At 44.7% G+C, this 20,515-nt stretch overlaps 1 protein-coding gene across 1 annotated transcript in view; it reads right to left on the reverse strand.

Annotated features, from left to right (window-relative positions):
• The window catches only part of FUT8 (fucosyltransferase 8), a 200,367-nt gene extending 180,492 nt beyond the window's left edge, over positions 1 to 19,875 (reverse strand). Inside the window, exon 1 of the mRNA XM_053257103.1 lies at positions 19,738 to 19,875. The gene's annotated coding sequence lies outside the window, so the exon portion shown is untranslated. The remainder of the gene's footprint in view (positions 1 to 19,737) is intronic.
• Between the last annotated feature and the right edge of the window lie 640 nt (positions 19,876 to 20,515).

Below are 20,515 nucleotides of genomic sequence, written 5' to 3' on the forward strand. Positions count from 1 at the left end.
GACGTTCTAACTCAAACTGTGTGCATACAGTGAAAGAAACATTTGACTTACTGTGAAGAGTTCTTTTTCCAGGTATAGGGAGCTATCCTCAAGCATGGGTTATCAGCCTCTGTGTGCTCATTCAAGACAGGAACCAGTCAAAAACAAGGAAAGCTAGTACTAGTATGCAGCTAGGTGGTGCTTAATTCCCAATTCCAGGACTGGAAAAAACATCTTGAAAAAGAAACAGGTTAATAATAGAAAGAAACAGAGAGTCATAAGAACAAGACAGCAAAGAAACTAAGACACCCTGGGAGTCTACCCCTCTGCCCAAACAGGCATCCCATGAAAGAAGCGATCCACGGGAGGGCTGGATGACCTCCCTATACCTGGAAAAAGAACTCTACACAGTAAGTCCAAGGTTTCTTTTTCCCAAGGTATAGGGAGGTCATCCTCGAGCATGGGACATGCCCAAGCCAGTGTGTATCAGGAGGGAAGCAGATGGCCTACATAACCTGCTGCAGGACTGTGCAGCCAAGAGCTGCTTGAACAGTGAGGAAATTTTGTACTGCTTAATGAAAGGAGAAATAGAAGCCCAGGTGGCCGCTTTACAAATCTTGGCTAGGGAAACATTGGCCGAGGAGGCAGTCAAAGTGGAGGTGCTTTATGTAGGGTGGACATTTATTCCAGATAGAACAGGGAGATGAAGGGCTTCGTACACAAGAGTAATAGTGGCCTTAATACACTGGACCAACATTGCTTTGGAAACCTTGCCACCCAAGGAGCATAGATGGAAAGACACAAAAAGTGAATAAGACTGGCATAAGCTTTGTATGCCTGATACATAAGGCTCTGTGCACATCAAGCGTGTACCAAGTCTTCTCCTTGGGGTGAAAAGGTGATCAACAAAAAGAAGGGGGGGAACCTCCTGACAACTGTGAAAGATGGGATTCACCTTAGCCAAGAAGGTAAAGAGAAGTTTCAAAATCACTGAGTCTTGCTGAAAAGCACATAACTCCTTGTGGATGGACAGAGCTTCAAGTTAAAATATTTATACCCCGCCCCTCCAGTACACTACTGCTCGGGGCAGGTCACAACAATAAAACAGACACAATATATAATAAAAGCAATAAAATTAACCAAACTAAGTGAACAAGTTAAAAGTCAGGTTAAAAAAACCACAATCAGTATTAAACTGCTGATTAAAAATTCTAAAAGCTAAAAATTGAGAATTATAAAAACTAAGAACTAAAGAACCTACCAAACATAACCACAGAAGGGGCATTAAAAAGCCTCTTTAAAAAGATGTATTTTAGGTTGTTTTTTAAAAACACTGAGGGAGGGAGAGTGGCTAAGCTCTTCAAGGAAGGTGTTCCAAAGCCGAGGGGTGGCAACTGAAAAGGCCCTGTCTCTAGTCCCCGCCAACTGAATCTCTGTTAGTGGTGGAGCCATGAGCAGGGCCTGAGACGATGAATGGGGAGCCCTGGCAGGTTCATATGGACGAATGTGGTCCGACAGGTACCCCGGACCCAAGCTGTGTAGAGCTTTAAAGATCAAGACCAGCACCTTTAATCTAGCCCAGAAGCAGACGGGTAACCAATGAAGCTGCTGCAGGATGGGTGCTATATCATGAAGTAACTTGCGCCCACAAGCATCCTTGCAGCAGCATTCTGGATCAGCTGAAGCTTCCAAATAGTCTTCAAGAGTAGCCCCATGTAGAGCGTACTGCAGTAGTCAAATCTGGATGTTACCAACGCATAAGTGACTGAGGTCAGATCCGACTTCTCCAAATAGGATCGCATTGCAGCTGGCATACCAGCCGTAGTTCTCTGACACCCTTCGTGCAGGGGTAATTGGCACCAAAAATAATACTCTGTAGGACAGAAGCTTTAAGGAAATGGGCCGTAGATGTTCAAAGGGAGCCCTTGTGAGGGTGGTAAGAACCCTGTTCAGATCCCAAGAAGGGATCTCTCAACTCTAGGCAGTCTTGGATGAAGCAGATTATCTAGACCCATTTCAAACTGGCTTTCAGGCAGGTTATGAGGTGGCGACTCCTTTGATCAGCCTGATGGAGGATCTCCAAAGGGGAATTGACAGAGGGAGTGTGACTGTTGGTCCTTCTGGATCTCTCAGTGGCTTTTGATACCATCCTGATTGCCTACAGGGACTAGGTGTAGGGGGCACTGCTTTAGAGTGGTTCCACTCATACCTCTTGGGCAGATTTCAAAAAGTGTTACTTGGAGACTGCTGCTCTACAAAACGAGAGCTTTTGTATGGTGTCCCTCAGGGCTCCATTTTGTCTCCAATGCTTTTTAACATCCTACTTGAAACCACTGGGAGAGATCATCAGGAGATCTGGTGCAGGGTGTTATCAGTACACTGATGACACCCAAATATATTTCTCCATTTCCGCTTCAGAACACTGAAGGCAATGGTAATGCAAGTCAGGCAATAGCATAACTTCCCTAAATGCCTGCCTTGAGGCAGTAATGGGCTGGATGAGGGATAAACTGCGACTGCATCCAAACAAGATGGAGGCGCTCATAGTAGGAAGCTGCAATTCATAAAATGGGATAGATCTGCCAGTTCTGGATGGGGTTACACTCCCCCAGAAGGAACAGGTTCACAGTTTGGGAGTACTTCTGGACCCAAACCTCTCTCCAATACCTCAGGTGGAGGCAGTGGCCAGGAGTGCTTTCTGTCATCTTTGGCTGGTTCGCCAATGCGCCCTTTCCTGGAAGTGAGTGACCTTAAGACAGTTGTGCACATGCTTGTAACCTTCAGGCTTGATTACTGCAATGCACTCTACATGGGGCTGCCTTTGTACACCATCTGGAAGCTGCGATTGCTGAGGAATGCTTCTGCCACCAGATTGGTCTCCAGGACATCCCGTAGAGACCATATTATTCTGATTCTATAAGATCTACACTGGCTACCCATAGGTTTTGAGGCAAAATTCAAAGAGCTGGTTATTATTACCTATAAAGCTCTTAACGGCTTGGGCCCACAGTAATTAAGAGAATGCCTCCCTCATTATGAACCCCTCCCCTTCATTATGAACCCCTCCCCTCTATTAAGATCTTCAGGGGAAGTTTGTCTGAGGGTGTCACTAGCTCGTCTGGTGGCAACTCGAAGGCGTGCCTTCTCTGTGGTTGCCCTGGGACCGTGGAATGCACTTCCTGCTGAGATTAGAACTGCTCCATCCCTGTTGACTTTTAGGAAACTGAAGTCATTACTTCAGCCAAGCTTTTTAGTTAGTTCATTTTTTAATGGATACTTTAATCTGGTTTTATGTTTTAACTGGTAAATTCTTGGTTTGTTTTATGCTGTAAACCACCTAGAGATTTCAGTAGTGGGTGGTATACAAATTTGTTTATTAATAATAATAATAATAATAATAATAATAATAATGGGCCACAGAAATCACCATCAGCCAATTATAAAAAGCAACCTTACTGGGAACAGCCTATATTCTGCGACGATATCTATAACAACAGCAACAACATTGACAATAAAATTCAGCCATCCCAGGTCCTTGGGAAGGACTCGATGTCTGGATAAAACAAACCAGTCAGTAACACCTGTCTGACTGTGTAAATAAATAATAATAAATAACCTGTGGACTGGAAGAGGAACAAGATTTGTGGCCCACCTGAAGCAACATTGGATGTGGGAGTGAAGAATCGATGATCCCCGTACTGTTATGTCCAACACAGAAGCCAAGGCGGAAATCTGCCTCTTCAGGGTACTAGGATGAAGACCCATGTCAAGGGCCAATTGTACAAAGAACAAGACCTCTGGTACTCCAGCAGCTGATGGTGAGAAACATTTTCTGTGTCCCCAATGGGAAAAAGCAACTCTTGATAGAGCCAGTTGGTGGAAGACCACCTCAAAGCCAAAATTCTATTTTTGAACCTGAATGGAATACGCTTTCTGCTCTAAGGCCAAGCGCTCAATCTCCACACAAATAAGGAGGGGACCCTGCACTAGCAGGTCATGGTGGAGAGGAAGCGGCCATGGCTGACGGACCGACAATGCTTGGAGGTTGGAGAACTACGGTTTCTAAAGCCAATGAGAAGCCACTAGGATGATTTCAGCCTTTTCCAAGAGGACCTTCCAAACAACCTAGCGAATGATGGTCAGTGGCGAGAAGACATTTAGGAGGCCTGGGGACCATGGGGATACGAAAACATCCATCTGCTCTGTTCGATGACAGTAGTACCGAATGAAGAATCGTGGTAACTGGCTGTTGAGCAGAGATGCAAACAGATCCACGACTGGGCAGCTGAACATGGATGTCAGCTTAAGAAAGACCTCAGGATGGAGAGCCCATTCAGCTGGATCGATCCTCTGATGACTCAGTCAGTTGGCCTGTAGCTAAGCCACTCGTTCCGCTGTGATGGATTGACTGTGGGGGAACTGGCAGGCCATATCTTCCCCCTGCATCTCTTAGCAATGCTACCAGTGGAATGGCTGTGGGGCCTACGTTAACTGATCAGGGATCTAGTTTGCTAGCCCCTGATGCTTTGCCATCACTGCCAGCTCTGATTACTGTCAAGCCCGTTTCTCCTCAAGATCCACCACTGGGCTCTACGTTAACCTCACTGACCGTGCCTCCTACTAGAGGCACCCATCAAGGTCCTCCTCAGGGTCCCATTGGTCCATTCCCAACAGATGTTTCCCAGTTGCTAATGGGCTTTATCGCTAAGCAATGTAGGGCTATTGTAGACCCCTGCACCAACCACATCTGTTATGTCCTTGCCTGCGCCGATTCCACCAGTCAGATCCCTCCCCCATATCAAAGGCAGTATTGCCTGAGTGGATTCCAAAATGGTGCCCTCTGGGTCCGCAACCACAACAGAAGCAGCAATAGTAATGGTGCCACCCATCGTTGCTGTGTTACTGGAGGCACTCAGCTGAACAACCACAGCTGCAGCAGGAGAGTTTTTGGGCAAGTCAGGCAGCAAGTGGAGATGAGTATGCTGCTTACAAACAGCTTGCACAAGCAGCAGCTCACTCAGGCGCAGCCCAGCAGAAGCCACTTTGGTTTTGGAGCACTTTTGGGAGCGATCACCATCCTTGAGGTGCTTGGTCTTCTTAGCCACCTTTTTGTGCAACTTGAGAGCAAGCCCAGGAGATGCCTCCAGAGGGGAGGGTGGTTGAGCTAGCTGTTGATGGGACATGGCATTTAGAGCCTGGAGGCTTATTTGAAACTTTCCTGCCCCTAGCTTCAGACTGTGGGCCCTCAGAAAGAGAACCCACCAACATATGAGAGGCTTCCATACTGCAAGGAAAAGGAAAGCCTGGAAACAAACTGAGATTAAAAAAATAATAACTGAAATCAAAGGTCCAATTAGCCAAATATATCAACTGATTTATTTTTGATTTTGCTAAATTCTAAATCTTTTATGACTCTTTGTACGCAATATGCCCACGCAGGCATACTGAGGTAGAGAGAGAAGGGAAAGACAGAACAAAATAGCCTGAAAACACAGTCAAGAGGTAGCACTTTCCAACGCTGTCTCTCAGAGCAAGACAAGAAAAGACCTGGGGGCGCAGTGGGGAAATGCTTGACTAACAAACAGAAGGTTGCCAATTCGAATCCCCGCTGGTATGTTTCCCAGACTATGGAAAACACCTATATGGGGCAGCAGCAATATATTATTATTATTATTATTATTATTGCTACATTTATATCCCGCTTTCCTCCAAGGAGCCCAGAGCGGTGTACTACATACTTGAGTTTCTCTTTCACAACAACCCTGTGAAGTAGGTTAGGCTGAGAGAGAAGTGACTGGCCCAGGGTCACCCAGCTAGTTTTCATGGCTGAATGGGGATTTGAACTCGGGTCTCCCCGGTCCTAGTCCAGCACTCTAACCACTACACCAAGCTGGCTCTCTCTCTATCATCTCATATGAGATAATGCTGAAAGGCATCATCTCATATGGTGCAGGAGGCGGCAATGGTAAACCACTCCTGTATTCTACCAAAGAAAACCACAGGGTTCTGTGGGTGCCTGGAGTCAACTTGATGGCACACTTTACTTTAAGTGCCTACTAGTACTAGCCTTCCTTGTTTTTGATTAGTTCCTGTCTCGAATGAGCATGCAGAGACTGATAACCCATGCTCAATTATGACTTCCCTATACTTTGGGGGAAAGGATGCACACCTGCAGCATTAACATCCCTGCTTCTGAAGTGCAGGCACCCAAACACCGGGAGGAGGGAGATTTTGCGGGTTTCTTCTTCCTTCAGCCCTTAGGGACATAACTGCATGTTGCTCACAGTCTTCCAGAAGAAGGGGAGATCAGCAAAATTCCCCCACCCCCATGTGAAAGCACCCAAAGGAACACTATTGCTGCAGGCAGGCATCCTTTCACTACACGCACATAAAGTTAGGATGTTGGCCACAATAATAACCTTTAACATGGAATTCTCTCTTGAACTTAGCTTAAAAAGGGATTTTACAATTTTGATCATTATCACTTAGAACATAAGAACAGCCCTGCTGGATCATGCACGAAGCCCATCTAGTCCAGCATCCTGTTTCACACAGTGGCCCACCAGATGCCTCTGGGGAGCCCACAGGCAAGAGGTATGTGCATGCCCTCTCTCCTGTTGTTGCTCCCCTGCAACTGGTATTGAGAGGCATCGTGCCTCTGAGGATGGCCCACAGCCATCAGAATAGTAGCCATTGATAGACCTGTCCTCCATGAATCTGCCTAAACCCCTTTTAAAGCCATCCAAGCTCGTGGCCATCACCACATCCCATGGCAAAGAATTCCATAGATTAATTATGCACAGTGTGAACAAGTACTTCCGCTTGTCGGTCCTACATTTACGAAACTTCAGTTTCATGGGGTGACCCCTGATTCTGGTGTTGTGAAAGAGGGAGAAAAATTTCTCTCTGTCCACCCTCTCCACAACATGCATAATTTTATACACTTCGATCATGTCTCCCCTTAGTCACCTCTTTTCCAAGGTAAAAGAGTAGCCTAGCCTCATAAGGAAGGTGCTCCAGGCCCCTGATCATTTTGGTTGCCCTCTTCTGCACCTTTTCCAGTTCTACAATCCTACTTAAGATACGGTAACCAAAGCTGTACGCAGTACTCCAGATGTGGCCGCACCATAGATTTGTATAAGGGCATTATAATATTAGCATTTTTATTTTCAATCCCCTTCCTAATCATTCCTAGCATTAAATTAGCTTTTTTCACAGTTGCTGTGCACTGAGACAACACTTTCAATTAGCTGTCCACCACAACCCCAAGATCTCTCTCCTGGTCATTCACCAACAGCTTAGATCCGATCAGCATATATGTGAAGTTGCTGTTTTTTGCCTCAGTGTGCATCACTTTACACTTGCTTACACTGAACCGCATTTGCCATTTTGTTGCCCACTCCCCCAGGTTGGAGAGATCTTTTTGGAGTTCCTCACAATCCATTGTGGATTTCACTACCCTAATAGTTTAGTGTCATCTGCAAATTTGGCCACTTTGCTGGTCACTCCAACTTCTAGATCATTTATGAACAAATTAAAGAACACTGGTCCCAGTACCGATCCCTGGGAGACCCCACTTCCTACCTACCTCCATCGTGAAAACTGTCAATTTATTCCTACTCGCTGTTTCCAACCAGTTACCGATCCACATATGCACCTGTCCCCTTGTTCCATGACTGCTAAGTTTACTCAAGAGCCTTTGGTGGGGAACTTTATCAAAAGCTTTTTGGAAGTCCAAGTATACTTTGTCAACTAGATCACCTTTATCCACATGTCTTTTGACACTCTCAAAGAACTCCCAAAGGTTAGTGAGGTAAGACTTGCCATTGCAGAAACCATGCTGGTTCTCCTTCAACAACGCCTGTTCTTCTATATGCTTAACAATTTTGTCCTTAAGTCTGCTTTCCATCAATTTACCTGGCACCGAAGTTAAGCTGACCAGCCTGTAATTTTCCGGAACCCCCCTGGATTCCTTCTTTAAAATTCGAGTCACATTGGCTACTTTCCAGTCCTCTGGTACAGAGCCTGATTGTAGGGACAAGTTATATATTTTTGCTAGGAGATAGGCAATTTCACATTTCAGTTCCTTCAGAACTCTTGGGTGGATACCATCTGGCCCTGGTGATTTGCTAATTTTTTAACTTTTCAAGACTATCTTCCCTTGTCTCCTCAAATTGGCCCAGTTCTTCAGCTGCTAAACCTGAAAATCTCAGTTCTGGAGAGGGTATATGGTCATGAAGACAGATGCAAAGAACTCATTCAGCTTCTCTGCAATATTCTTATGCTTTTTAATAATCCCTTTCACACCCTCATCATCTACGGGTCCAACCGCCTCCCTGGCAGGTTTTCTACTTCTGATATATTTAAAGATGTTTTTGTTACTCCCATTGACACTTCTAGCTAAATGCTCCTCAAACTCTCTCTTTGCATCCCTTATTGTGTCCTTGCATTTCTTTTGCCAGAGTTTATGATCCTTCTTGTTCTCTTCATTTGGGCAGGACTTCCATTTTCTAAAGGAAGTCTTTTTCCCTTTTATAGCTTCCCTGACTCTACTTGGTAGCCACGCAGGCGTCCTCTTGAACTTGGTGGTACCTTTTTTCCTTCTAGGTATACATTTCAACTGTGCTTCTAGTACTGTGGTTTTTAATAAGTTCCATGCTTTCGGGAGTGATCTAACCCTGCTGACTTTCACTTTCAACTTCCTTATTACCAGTCCCTTCATTTTTTAGAAGTTTTCTCTTCTGAGGTCCATCGCATCTGTGTTGGACTTGCTTGACAATTCTCCACTCAAATATATTCTGAATTGGATCACGCTATGGTCACTGCCACCCAATGGTTCTGCAATTCTGACATTTTGCACCAGGTCCTGGGCACCACTCAGGATTAAGTCCAAGGTCGCCATCCCTCTGGTTGGTTCCATGAGGCACAGTCATTTAGCACATCTAGAAATTTGGACTCTCTTTCATTACCTGAATATGAATTTACCCAGTCTATGTGAGGATAGTTGAAGTCACCCATTATTACTGCCCTGTGTCTCTTTGATGCCTCTCATTTGTTTCTCCAACTCCAGGTCACTATCAGCACTTTGATCAGGAGGGCGATAGCACATCCCTAGTAACACATTTCCTTTCAGTCCTCGTAATGTTACCTATAATGATTCTGTGGAGGACTCTGGTCCACCTAGGTTTTCTAGCTTATTGGAATCTATCCCTTCTTTGATATACATCGCCATTCCTCCCCCATCTCTACCCTCCCTGTCCCTTCTATAGAGTTTATATCCAGGAATAATTGTGTCCCCGTGGTTCACACCATTCCACTAGGTTTCTGTTACACCCACTATATCTATGTTTTCATTAGTAACCAAGTACTCCAGCTCACCCATCTTAGCTCGGAGTCTTCTGGCATTGGTCCCTCACCTGGTGTTGGTGTGTGCTATCCCCCTTACCATCATCTGACCTATTTGGCAAGCTGCCCTGTGTTTCCTTCTGCTCAACTCCTGGCTCTACTCTGTCCCCTTCTGGTTTATCCAAAACATGTTCACCCTCACACCTTAGGGGATTTCGCCAGGCGAAGCAGATACCACCCTGTTCCCACCAGCAATCTCCCAGGCGTCATTTTAAAAGCTGCTCTGTGACCTTCTTGATTTTTAATGCCAGGAGTCTGGTTCAATTTTGGTTCAAGTGGAGCCCATCCCTTTTGTACAGGATTCACTTTCCCCAAAATGTGTCCTAGTGCCTAACAAATCTAAACTCCTCTTCCCAGCACCACTGTCTCATCCACACATTGAGACCCCTCAGATCCGCCTGTCTTGCTATCCTTGCGCGTGGAACAGGTAGCACCTCAAGAATGCTACCCTGGGGGTCCTAGACTTCAGTATGCTAACTAATAACCTAATTTTGGCTTCCAGGACCTTCTGACTGCATTTCCCAACATTGTTGGTGCCGATGTGTACCACAACAGCTGACTCCTCCCCAGCACTGCCCTACAGACTACCTAGATGCAGTGTGACGTCCACAACCTTCACACCAGACAGGCAAGTAACCATGAGGTCTACATGCGGGTCACAGACCCATCTCTCTATGCCCCTAATGACTGAATCACCCACTACTAAGAGGCCCCCACCCCCTGGAGGAGTATCCTCTGTGCAAGAGAATATGGGCGCATCACCCAAGAAAGGGGTCCCTGCTAAGGGAGTGTTTTCCTCTTCCTCAGACCGATGTCCTCCTTCCCTGAGATCCTCATTCTCCATGACAGCAGAAGCACCATCAGCATGGGAGTGGGATGTCTCTACCACATCCCTGTGGGTCTCATACACACACATCTCTGCCTCCTTGAGCTTCTCCAGGTGACAATTAGTGGCAGCAAATAGGAGGCCCAGATGGCGGGGCAGGCAATCGGATGAGTGGATGAGTGAGGTGCTATGGCAGAGGCTTGAAAAAGTCCCCTCAAAAATTCAGCACCACAACTCTTGAAAATGGGCCCCTTAAGAGGTAGTTACATAGCTGAATTGGAGCCCAAGGGATATTGGGACAAGGGAAAATTCAATCTATGCACCACCACCAGATTTTGGCCAAAAGATAAGAAATAGAGGACAGCTCTATCCAGATCCCCAAACTGCAGCCTTTCAATCAAGTTTCTCATAGCAGAAAATGCAGGGGGTAGCAAAGCCACTCCCCTATGTGTTCCTTCATGCTTCTCCTCCACCACATCTTCAGAGGGCATATTGTAATAATGATCTACCCAAACAGTTGAACTAATCCAATAGGAAAACAAATGATGAATTCTCTCACAGCTAAGGAAAAAAGACAACCTGCATTGTCAAAACATACTGTATAGACACCTGAAAGGCCAGAAGAATTTCATGTGCTTAGTACCCATAGAAATTGAAATTGAATAAATAAAGGCTTCTAAAAAATGATGATGCCTTGGAACTCAAAAAATCGTAATGTGTTTTTAAACATACATCTTGGTTTGCAAAATCTAGTTACAGAAGCAAAGAGGTTATCATGTGTCACTTCATCTTATCTTCTGTGTTCAACATCCTGCTCCATGCATAAACAAAAATCTTTCACTAAAAATAAACAAAACCTTGAATAAAATCATTCACACCCAGTCCCAAAAAACCTTCCACAATAGTACCATATAAAAAAAATAAAAGTTAAATAAAATTAAGTTAGTAATGGTGAGCATGCTTTTTGACCCAAGAGGACAGACAACCTGGTCACTAAAGGATTTCAGCCTCTTTGGTCACTCATATGGTCACTCATATCCACAACCTTTTGGATCCACAGCTTCTAGTAGCAGTCAGGAACCTTTTCATAAACTTCATACATGCAGAAGGATGACACTTTGATTTTGCTGCTCTTGTTGGAGTCAAGGTTTCTGGCCATTGTTTGGTCTTTTGTCATTTCAATAGTGACAATTTCCCTTGCAACCTTTAATTTTTTGTGACTCCACCAAAATGTTCACAGGAAATGCTCATATGCACTTCCTTCAATTTGGATTTTATGCTTAAACACAAGCAGCCCTTTTCAAGGCTATTACTAAGTAAGAATGAGCCCGGACCAGTCCGGAGGCCATTTTGAAGGCCTCCGAACCGATCCGGACTTGAGGGCGGTCCGACGGTCCGGAACTGCTGTGGGGGGCTCTTTAAGGGTGGGGGAGGGTGTACTTACACCACCCCCCACCGCACTTCCCCCACCAGTGCCTTCGTTCAGTAAAGCTTTTGGGGCAGCAGGATACTTCCCTGCCGCCCCTTCCCCCAGTCGTCGTCAAAAGGCTTCACAAAGCCTTTTGTGTGTGTGCACGTTGCACGCGCACATCACGTTACTGCAATGCGCACGCGACACGGAGATGTGACGTGTGCGCGCGATGTGCGCACGCGCAAAAGGCTTTGTGAAGCCTTTTGATGACGACTGGGGGAAGGGGCGTCAGGGAGGTATCCTGCCGCCCCAAAAGCTTTACTGAACGAAGGCGCCAGCGGGGGAAATGCGGCAGGGGGGTAAGTACACCCTCCCCCGCCCTTAAAGAGCCCCCCACAGCAGTGCCGGACCGCCAGACCGTGCACATCCCTATTACTAAGGTCAGACAGAGATTAAAATCCTTCTGTCCTCCTAATTTCATGTATAAATTTCATGTATTTCATGTTCAGATAAAATAGTATCTGCAAAGTTTTCAATGATTTTGATGGGAAACAGTCTAAGAAATATTTTGAACTCCAGGGTAAAGTATGCCATTAAGTCAATTTCGACTCTTGGTACCCACAGAGCCCTGTGGTTCTCTTTGGCAGAATACAGGAAGGGTTTACAATTGCCTCCTCCCGCACAGTATGAGATGATACCTTTCAGCATCTTCCTATATAGCTGCTGCCCAATATAGGTGTTTCCCATAGTCTGGGAAACATACCAGTGGGGATTCAAACTGGCAACCTTCTGCTTGTTAGTCAAGCATTTCCCTGCTGAGCAAATGTTTAGACCCAAGGGTGGTGTTTCTATCCTTGATCTCTGACATTCCAACTACTATATTCTAGAGATCAAGACAAAGCCAGAAACTAGCTGCACTTGGATGCTGCAATTTAAAATAACTTTTAAAGAAACCAGAATATGAATCTCTGGTTTCTAAACCTTTGGCTGCATTATGTTTTATGTCAAGAAATGCCAGATTCCGTGGGGTTTTTTTAAGCGTGGGAAGGAGGGGGGAAAACAAATTGCAAACGATAAAAATCAAGTACTTCAAAGGAAAAAAGACAAAATGCCTTCCTCAGGTACAGTATGTGCAGCCTCATCCTATGCTTATTTGCTTGGAAGTAAGCCCCAATGAGGTCAATGAGACTTATTTCCAGGAAGGCATACACAAGATTTCCCCTAAATTAAATTCTCAACCACATTTCAACATGACACCTTTACATGAACAAATGTTTGACTACAAAGCCCAGAGAGCCAATACTTTCCCCAAATCAAAGCTACCAATTCATTTATAATTTGCAACATTCCACAAACATTAAAATGACTAGAACCCATTTAAAATGTTCTCCCAGAAAAGGGGAAAACCGTTGCTTCAGAAAATTAGACATTTCCAGCTCACAGAAAAGGACATCAGAACCCCTTCTGAATGGAAGTTGATTCCCAAGGAGGCATGAGACACAGCAACTATCCTCAGAATATTGGCCTGGAGGCATGAGACACAGCAACTATCCAACCAGACTAGTGTTGTGCTAGTGAATGACTTCTACAAAGGAAGAACTAGTTATTGCACTAACAGAAGATGTTGACATGTTGCACAAGAGCTCCCAAAACTTTGTATGTATGAGGGAGCAGAGAACCAACATATAGTGGCACAAATTAGTTCTATTCTTATTTTCTCTTTTTAAAAACAATATTATCTGCTCTACTACCTAAGAAACAAATATCCTCAAAAAGGTAAAGACCTTGAGGTTTCTCCATCTGGTGATGAGGCAAGAGGGCGCAGAGGATCTACTTGCTAGCTGCCAAAATGGCTGGTCAGAAGGTTGGTCAGATGGGGGTCGTGGAGGAAGGTTAAGAATTTGTTTAAAATTGCCCACTTGCCCATTTCTTTTGTGGGTTGGATGGTAGGCAGCAGCACCCATCATGCCCACTTTGATGTCCCTAAAAGCTACCCATGGGGAACAATGAGGTTTCCGAGTTTCCCCATTGTTCCCTATGGCCGGAACAAGCTGCATTCCGAGTGTGTGCATACAAGTTTTGCATTGCAATTTGTAATGCATTTTGCAACACTGCCTTGAAAAACACTGCAAAAGGGCACAATAAAAGGAAATCTGAACCTCCCAACACAGAACATACATTTCAAACACTCAAAAAATGGCCCCCCCAAAAGGAACCACTGACCCAGAATCTACTACCAGCCACAGTGCCTGAACTGTGGTAACATCACTAGCACAAGTTGTGTTCTCACACACAATTATGAATCCTTACTTCCTACCATTGCAACCACTGCCACAGCCACAACCTTGGCTGCACGCATAGCCATAAGCTCAACTAGAGCAACTCCAACCACATTTTGACTGAGTACACCTTGCAATGCAGATTGCAGAGCAGAGAAGACCATGACGCACAAGTTCGTCTCATAGCAAGACATGGAGCTCATCACAGCTCACCAAGGCATGAGAGAGTGTGCAAGAGAGCCTTTCTTGATTCCTTCCTCCTCTCCTGATATGTTTCTTCTTCAAAAGAGGCAAGCTATCTCTGCCTCCGAGTCCCTTTGAATACATTTCAAAACTCCCTCCTTTTGTGTTCCCCCTCCCTCTCCGCTGCCAATGGGGGCACAATTGTCCATGACAAGATTTGATCTGTATGATGACAAGCCAACCAAGAAGAAAGGAGATTGCAAGCCAATCGGAAGCCAGTGCCAGAAAACCAACCCGCAAGGGGAAAATAGGCATCTAAAATGGTGCTTGAAACGTTTCAATAAAAATGGGGTTGTTTTGTTCCAAGCTCGAAATAGGCCCTTTATTAAAAGGGTGTTTTGTTTTGAGCCTGAAACAGCCCATTTCAATGTTGAAACATCTTGCACATCCCTATCAGAAGGAACAACAGAAGAGACTGTTATGTACATTTTTAATCAGACCCATTCCAAGGACCCAGGGTATATAACAAAATGGAGAGAATCAAGAACAATCAAAATAAGATATATACACACTACTTACTGTCTTCCTCATGATGTAGTCACTAAATTTAGCAGTAAAATTAAAGAAAGCACTACCTATTCCTTTTAAGTTTAAATGCATTTCCACTTCCCCTACCATAACTACCTTCCTTTGTTACTGGAGAGATAGAAGTAAGCCAGCTTGCTAACAAGAAGGAATCCCATGTCATATAATAATTTTTTTTAATACGTTGACTATTGGTCATTTGCTTCGCTAAACCTTGAGGGATGACTTGACTTACGGCAGGCTTCCCCAAACTGTGGCCCTCCAGATGTTGCTGAACTACAATTCCCATCATCCCAGCCACAATACATTGTAGCTGGGGGTGATGGGAATTGTAGTTAGGCAACATCTGGAGGGCCGCAGTTTGGGGAAGCCTGACTTATGGTATCACAATGGCACAGTTTGGAGAACAGCACAGTAAGATATATCATTTCCAATTTTGAGTTACTAGGATCACACCAACATGAAGGTGACCCGTATTTCTAGGCTTACATTTTAGCAGCATTACTACTACTGCTACTACTACGATGACAACAAATATTTATATACCGCTCTCCAACCAAAGTTTACAAAGCAATTTACATAGAAAAATACATAAATAAGATGGTTCTATTACTATTCCATGAATGAAGGCATTTAAAGATCTCTGATCAGCTTCAGCAATAGCACTACTACAGCTAGACAAATTTTTAAAAAAATATTCCTAAATGCTTTCAGGCTGTTTACCATGCTGCATATACAAATATAAAAGTAAATTTTGCTCTTTGCTTTCTGTTGAGCACTGAGAAACCAACTGCATGATAAAACTACTCTGCAGCCATCATCTTCTCTGGCTCAACACACAATATTGAGCCTTGATAGAATGCATCACATAATGCTTGGTATCCTGGGGAACTGTATCAGGGAACTGTGAGCAAATGAAGAAGGGGGCAGAGATCATGAACCGCTTCAAACTGCTTCGGGTTGGTTCACTGAACCAACCAGCCCTGCTGATCAGTTCAAATGGACCAGTTCGCATACCCGTGGTTCATGCACATCCCTAGTCTGTTACTCCCTGCCTCCCCCAGTGCACCTGACCTTCCTCAGCAGCATCACACTACTAGTACCCTCCTCTCTTCATTACACTTTCTTCCACTCCACCTTCTTTTCAAACCACACCACAGGGAGAATGACGTAACAACTTTGTGTGTTCTGCTGCCAAGGTGAGCAGCAATGACAGAGGACAATGAAGATGTCAGTGAGGGTGACAGAGGTGGCATCTTTTGTTCATCTCAGGCACCCAAAGGTACTGGGCCACCCCCAATACAACCTAGAAAGGCTATCCCCATGGAACAAGTCATCACACAGCACCAGCACCACCGGAAAATGCTTTGGCAAGCTGGTTACAAGCCACAGGTCTTACATTGCCTATCTCTGGTCTAGTATTTCTGCCGAGAGCAGAATAGTTATTTTAATAGCCGGATCTGAAGTACACCTGTGATCTGAGGTACACCTGTGATCTGAGAAGTTAGCATTACATGCAAAAAGTTTTTCTTCTTTTTACAATCCAACTCATGGCAAGTACTAAGCTGAACCAAATGTTGACAACTGTTCCATTTCTTTGACAAATGCCCTTTCAAAGGGACATCTTTACTTGCCAAAAAACACTGACTGGATTATTAACAACATATTTTTGTTTAACAATATTTTGGTTCCACTTTTGGTGCAGCATTTCTCTGCATTTAACAGGCATGTAGTTGTGAAGTGTCCTGGATACTGATGAGCAGTCAAAACCAGCACCAATGCAGCTGCTAGTCAGGGAGAGTCTACTGCCAACTCCATTTTCAACAAGTATTCCCATAAGTAATATGGAACTGCTCAACACAATGCATACAATAACATTTAGGAAATGAACAATGTTGTGCAATGACACACAAGGTGCTGATGACCCTGAGTGTTGCAACCTACTTACATGGAGTGGCACAGTCACTAATATAGACGTGCCACTGTATGAACATTTTATTATAGAATACCACTGTGCCTCAGTGAAATACCTAAAGGATTCAACTCCAAATGAACACATACACTGACAGGAGAGCAAAAGAGAGAGAGAAGGAAAAAAACTGATCTGAGGCAAACAAGAACAAATAGCAATAAGTAAGGCCTAAATGGTACCCCCTCTTCAGGGTTCTTGTATCACCTCTTTCAACAGGTTTATAATGATGAATCACGATGCTATAAACCTAGTCCATAAGAACTTGAATGTAAGCAGGTTTGTTCCATTGAGTTCAATGATACTAAACTATAAGAACCAGGTTAAGAATCAGGCTGCAAAATCAACACAACTAAACCACATCTACACCAAGAACTTTTAAGCCAGTCATTAACACAATGTTTAAAATAAGTAGAATAATTTTAAGACATATCCACAGACATGTGTCTGGCATACAATTTACACAGTATTTGTTAAGACATTCATCTGTAAACTTTATAAACATATTTAGCTCAAAGTGTATACAGGTATTAAAAGTATACAGTAGAACATGAAACTAACTTATTTTCCTCTCAAACATAAATGATAATATTTCTAACACAATTAAACTGGAGACGGTCTGTAGACTTTGAAAGATACTAGCATAAATTAAATTTTGTTTTGCTTTGGCACTAGCTCCCCCTCCAGACCAACTTAACACTGTAATTACATTTCTCATTATAAATAGCCAGCTATATATACTAGATATTCTTTCAAATCTCCAAATTATACTGCCAGGTTATTATGGGGGGGGGAGAAAATTTAAGAAGGAAGTTATTTGTATTGTCCACATCTACAGAACTTTAAAACCTATTCTATTTAGAACAGTACTGTCACTCTTTATAGATTTGCTTTAACACTCTGCTTTCAGACTGAATAAATGCCTACTCCATTCTACTGCACATATGCTAATCTGCTTGTTTGTAGACTTAACGTAACATAACCCATTAAAGTGAGATTAAAGAATCAAGAAATATTCTACATTGTTTACTACTCCCCGGATATTATTAAGCAGCCTACTCGGCTGCTGAGCTGAGTCAATACTAGCCTATCATGCAGCCAAGACTGTATTTCCCCTCATCTCATTGAAGCAACAGTCTAATAGAGGCTATAAGAAGCATCTGCCCAAAGATGAAGATTCTGCTTTTAGCATCTTAGAGGCCATTGCACCCAGAAATCTACATTAACAAAGTGTTACATTTAGTTTCTTATTCTATAGATTTTCAAACACACATATGAAACAGGTCTCCGCAATTAAATATTAGACAATAAAACGTTCACATGATAGAAATCTAAGTAGGTTTTTCTTCTTTTGCCTTACATAACATATATATCTGCAGCACCACATCAGTACATTTTTAAGAGTACAAAAATGAAATTATATAAATTACAATACCACTGAAATATTGTTATGAGGTTTATTCCTATAAATAATTTCTAGGATGTTTTAATAAGGAATCATATAAGTGATTTGCAAGTATATACTACTTAGACTTTAGGAGCCTCTTTCTTAGCTTTTAATTTCTAAATACATTGAAGTTTTGGAATGTTACAAGAGGAAACTCTTTAAGACACATTCTTGATCAATATTTGCAGCTTTTTCCTGCTTTAGACTGTTTAAAAGGATGACTCTTCAAATTGAATCATAGAAGAACTTTAATAGGTTAGGAACTGATCCTCAAACACATATGATCCGTTGTATTACTGCCAACTACTGAAGGGACCACTCCCAACAGTTAAACTGTCAATGGTCAAGTTTAGAATGCAGGTAAATATTTGCAGACTTAAGACCTAGAGCAAGTTAGAGAAGTTGTATAATATCATATGTGCTTTTGAAGTAAGTGACATTGTGTCCACAGGCCACCAAGATAGGAAGAGTAGAAAGAAACAGTGTAATGACTTGTATGTTAGAGGTCATCAGTTTGCCAGTCTATACTTCCATGTCTTCTGAATGGTTTCCTGGGAATCCTCATCAAACAACTTGGAAAGCATATCACACACAGAAGCTGCTATTGGAATAGTCATTATTTCATTATTCAACGTGTTTTGATTCTGTATCACCCATCCTGACAGGGAAGCATGAGCTTTAAAAAGTCAACTAAGTGTTTAAAAAGTACTCAATGACAAACACCACCAATTATATACCATACTGTTTTTGTTAGCATGTTGACCAACACATGCACATACATAATAGTTAAATCAAAGCAATAATTTCTCTGAATGGTAAATAAGTGGTCATATTTATTAATGGGGCCCATGGAAGTGCAAGACCTTGTGACAACTATCATTTGCTGAGCATATCATCCTGAAACAGCATGTACAACCAGAACCCAGAGGCACCACCCGATTCAGAAGTAAAGTTTAAAGGCATCACTTCTGAACCACCCGGGGAAGCGGTTGCGGAGGCTACGACCGCACTCTTCCCCCTAATGGACCTTTCTGCACAGCCAACCCCCCTCCCTTCATCACCACACCCGCCTATCTTCCATATTACAGCCTCCCCGCTTCTGCACACTGGCGGCTGGCTGCTCCTGCAGCATTCGTACAGCTCGCCGTGGTTCTCGAGGCGCCTCCTCCGTGCACGATGCTCGGAGGAGCTTTGGCTTGTGCCCGTCCTTTTCCTCTCCGCATCAGCCTCGCTGCCGCCGCTCTCCTCTTACCCAGCACCCACATAGCAACGGCGATGCTGATGCTGCCCCTACTAGCGAGCCACCTCCCCCGCCGCCCGGCCTGAGGCATCCTCCTCGCTTCCTTCCCGGGGAGCCCAGGCCCTGCTCGGGGTGACATGATCTCCCCCTCCCTGAGGATTCTGTCTGAGGAACCCGACGAGGAGCCAGGAGTGTCGGTGGAGAAAGGTCCCTCTTCTCCCTCCCCTCGTCCGCCAAGCGGGGTCCCCCCCACCCCCACGCCGCTTGCCTGCCTGCCTGCCTGCCTCCCCCGAGACTGCTGCTCCAGGCCCGTAAGCAAGTATGGGCAGAGGCGAAAGGAGCTCCCCTCAGCTCCGAGCTCAGCATCCCCTCAAGTTCCCGAAGCGTCCCCCGCGGATCCCGCCTCGCCTTACCCGATTCTGTGACAGTGGTGGCGCCCGCCCGCCGGCTCGGCTTGGTTTGGTTTCTGGCCACCCCTCAGTCTGTCTCAGCGTCGGCGGTGCCGGGTCTGGGGAGGCGCCGGCGCGCGGAGAAGCAGGCGGCAGAAGGGAAGCAGGCGGTGGGGGGGGCGTTGAGTTTAAGGACGGAAACAGGAACCCGCCGTCACCGCCGCCGTTTAACGGAGCCTCCAACAGACTGAAGGAGCGCGAGACACTGACAGAGGAGGAAAGAGAGCGCGCACTCGCGCGCTTGCTCTCACGCGCACCACAGGCTGAGGGGAGGAGGAAAAAGTAATCCGAGCAGAGGAACTGCGAGAAAACGAGGGCGCGCTGACTAGGGAGGAGCGCAAGCGAGACATTGGCCTTCAGTGGCTGAAAGGGAGAGAAAGGAGCCAAGAGGGTGTGGCGTCGAAGCGTGAGTTGGAAGGCAGCCAGCCAATGAGAGGAGGATCCTGTGAAACTCCCGTGCGGGCGGAACGATAGTCTTCCACTGAGGGAGGCAGCGACGGTAAAATGCCGGTAAGACGCATGCGTGTTGCATAGTTGCTGCTGTTTGGTGGCCCACCGCCGTCTTGGTTGCTGAAACTGAATGTGTCCGGTCAGGGCAAAAAAGGTGGGATGGCGCATTCAACTCTCTCTTCTAGTTGCGTAAGTAAGCTTTCTGGTCAGTTTACTCTTACACGGGCCATGAAGTAACCGGCGCCCGACTTCTCAAGACGCGAGGATTTCTGTACTTTTATTGTCTTTTGAA

The sequence above is a fragment of the Hemicordylus capensis genome, chromosome 1 (genome assembly GCF_027244095.1).
Source record: "Hemicordylus capensis ecotype Gifberg chromosome 1, rHemCap1.1.pri, whole genome shotgun sequence".
NCBI classification, from domain to species: Eukaryota; Metazoa; Chordata; class Lepidosauria; order Squamata; family Cordylidae; genus Hemicordylus; species Hemicordylus capensis.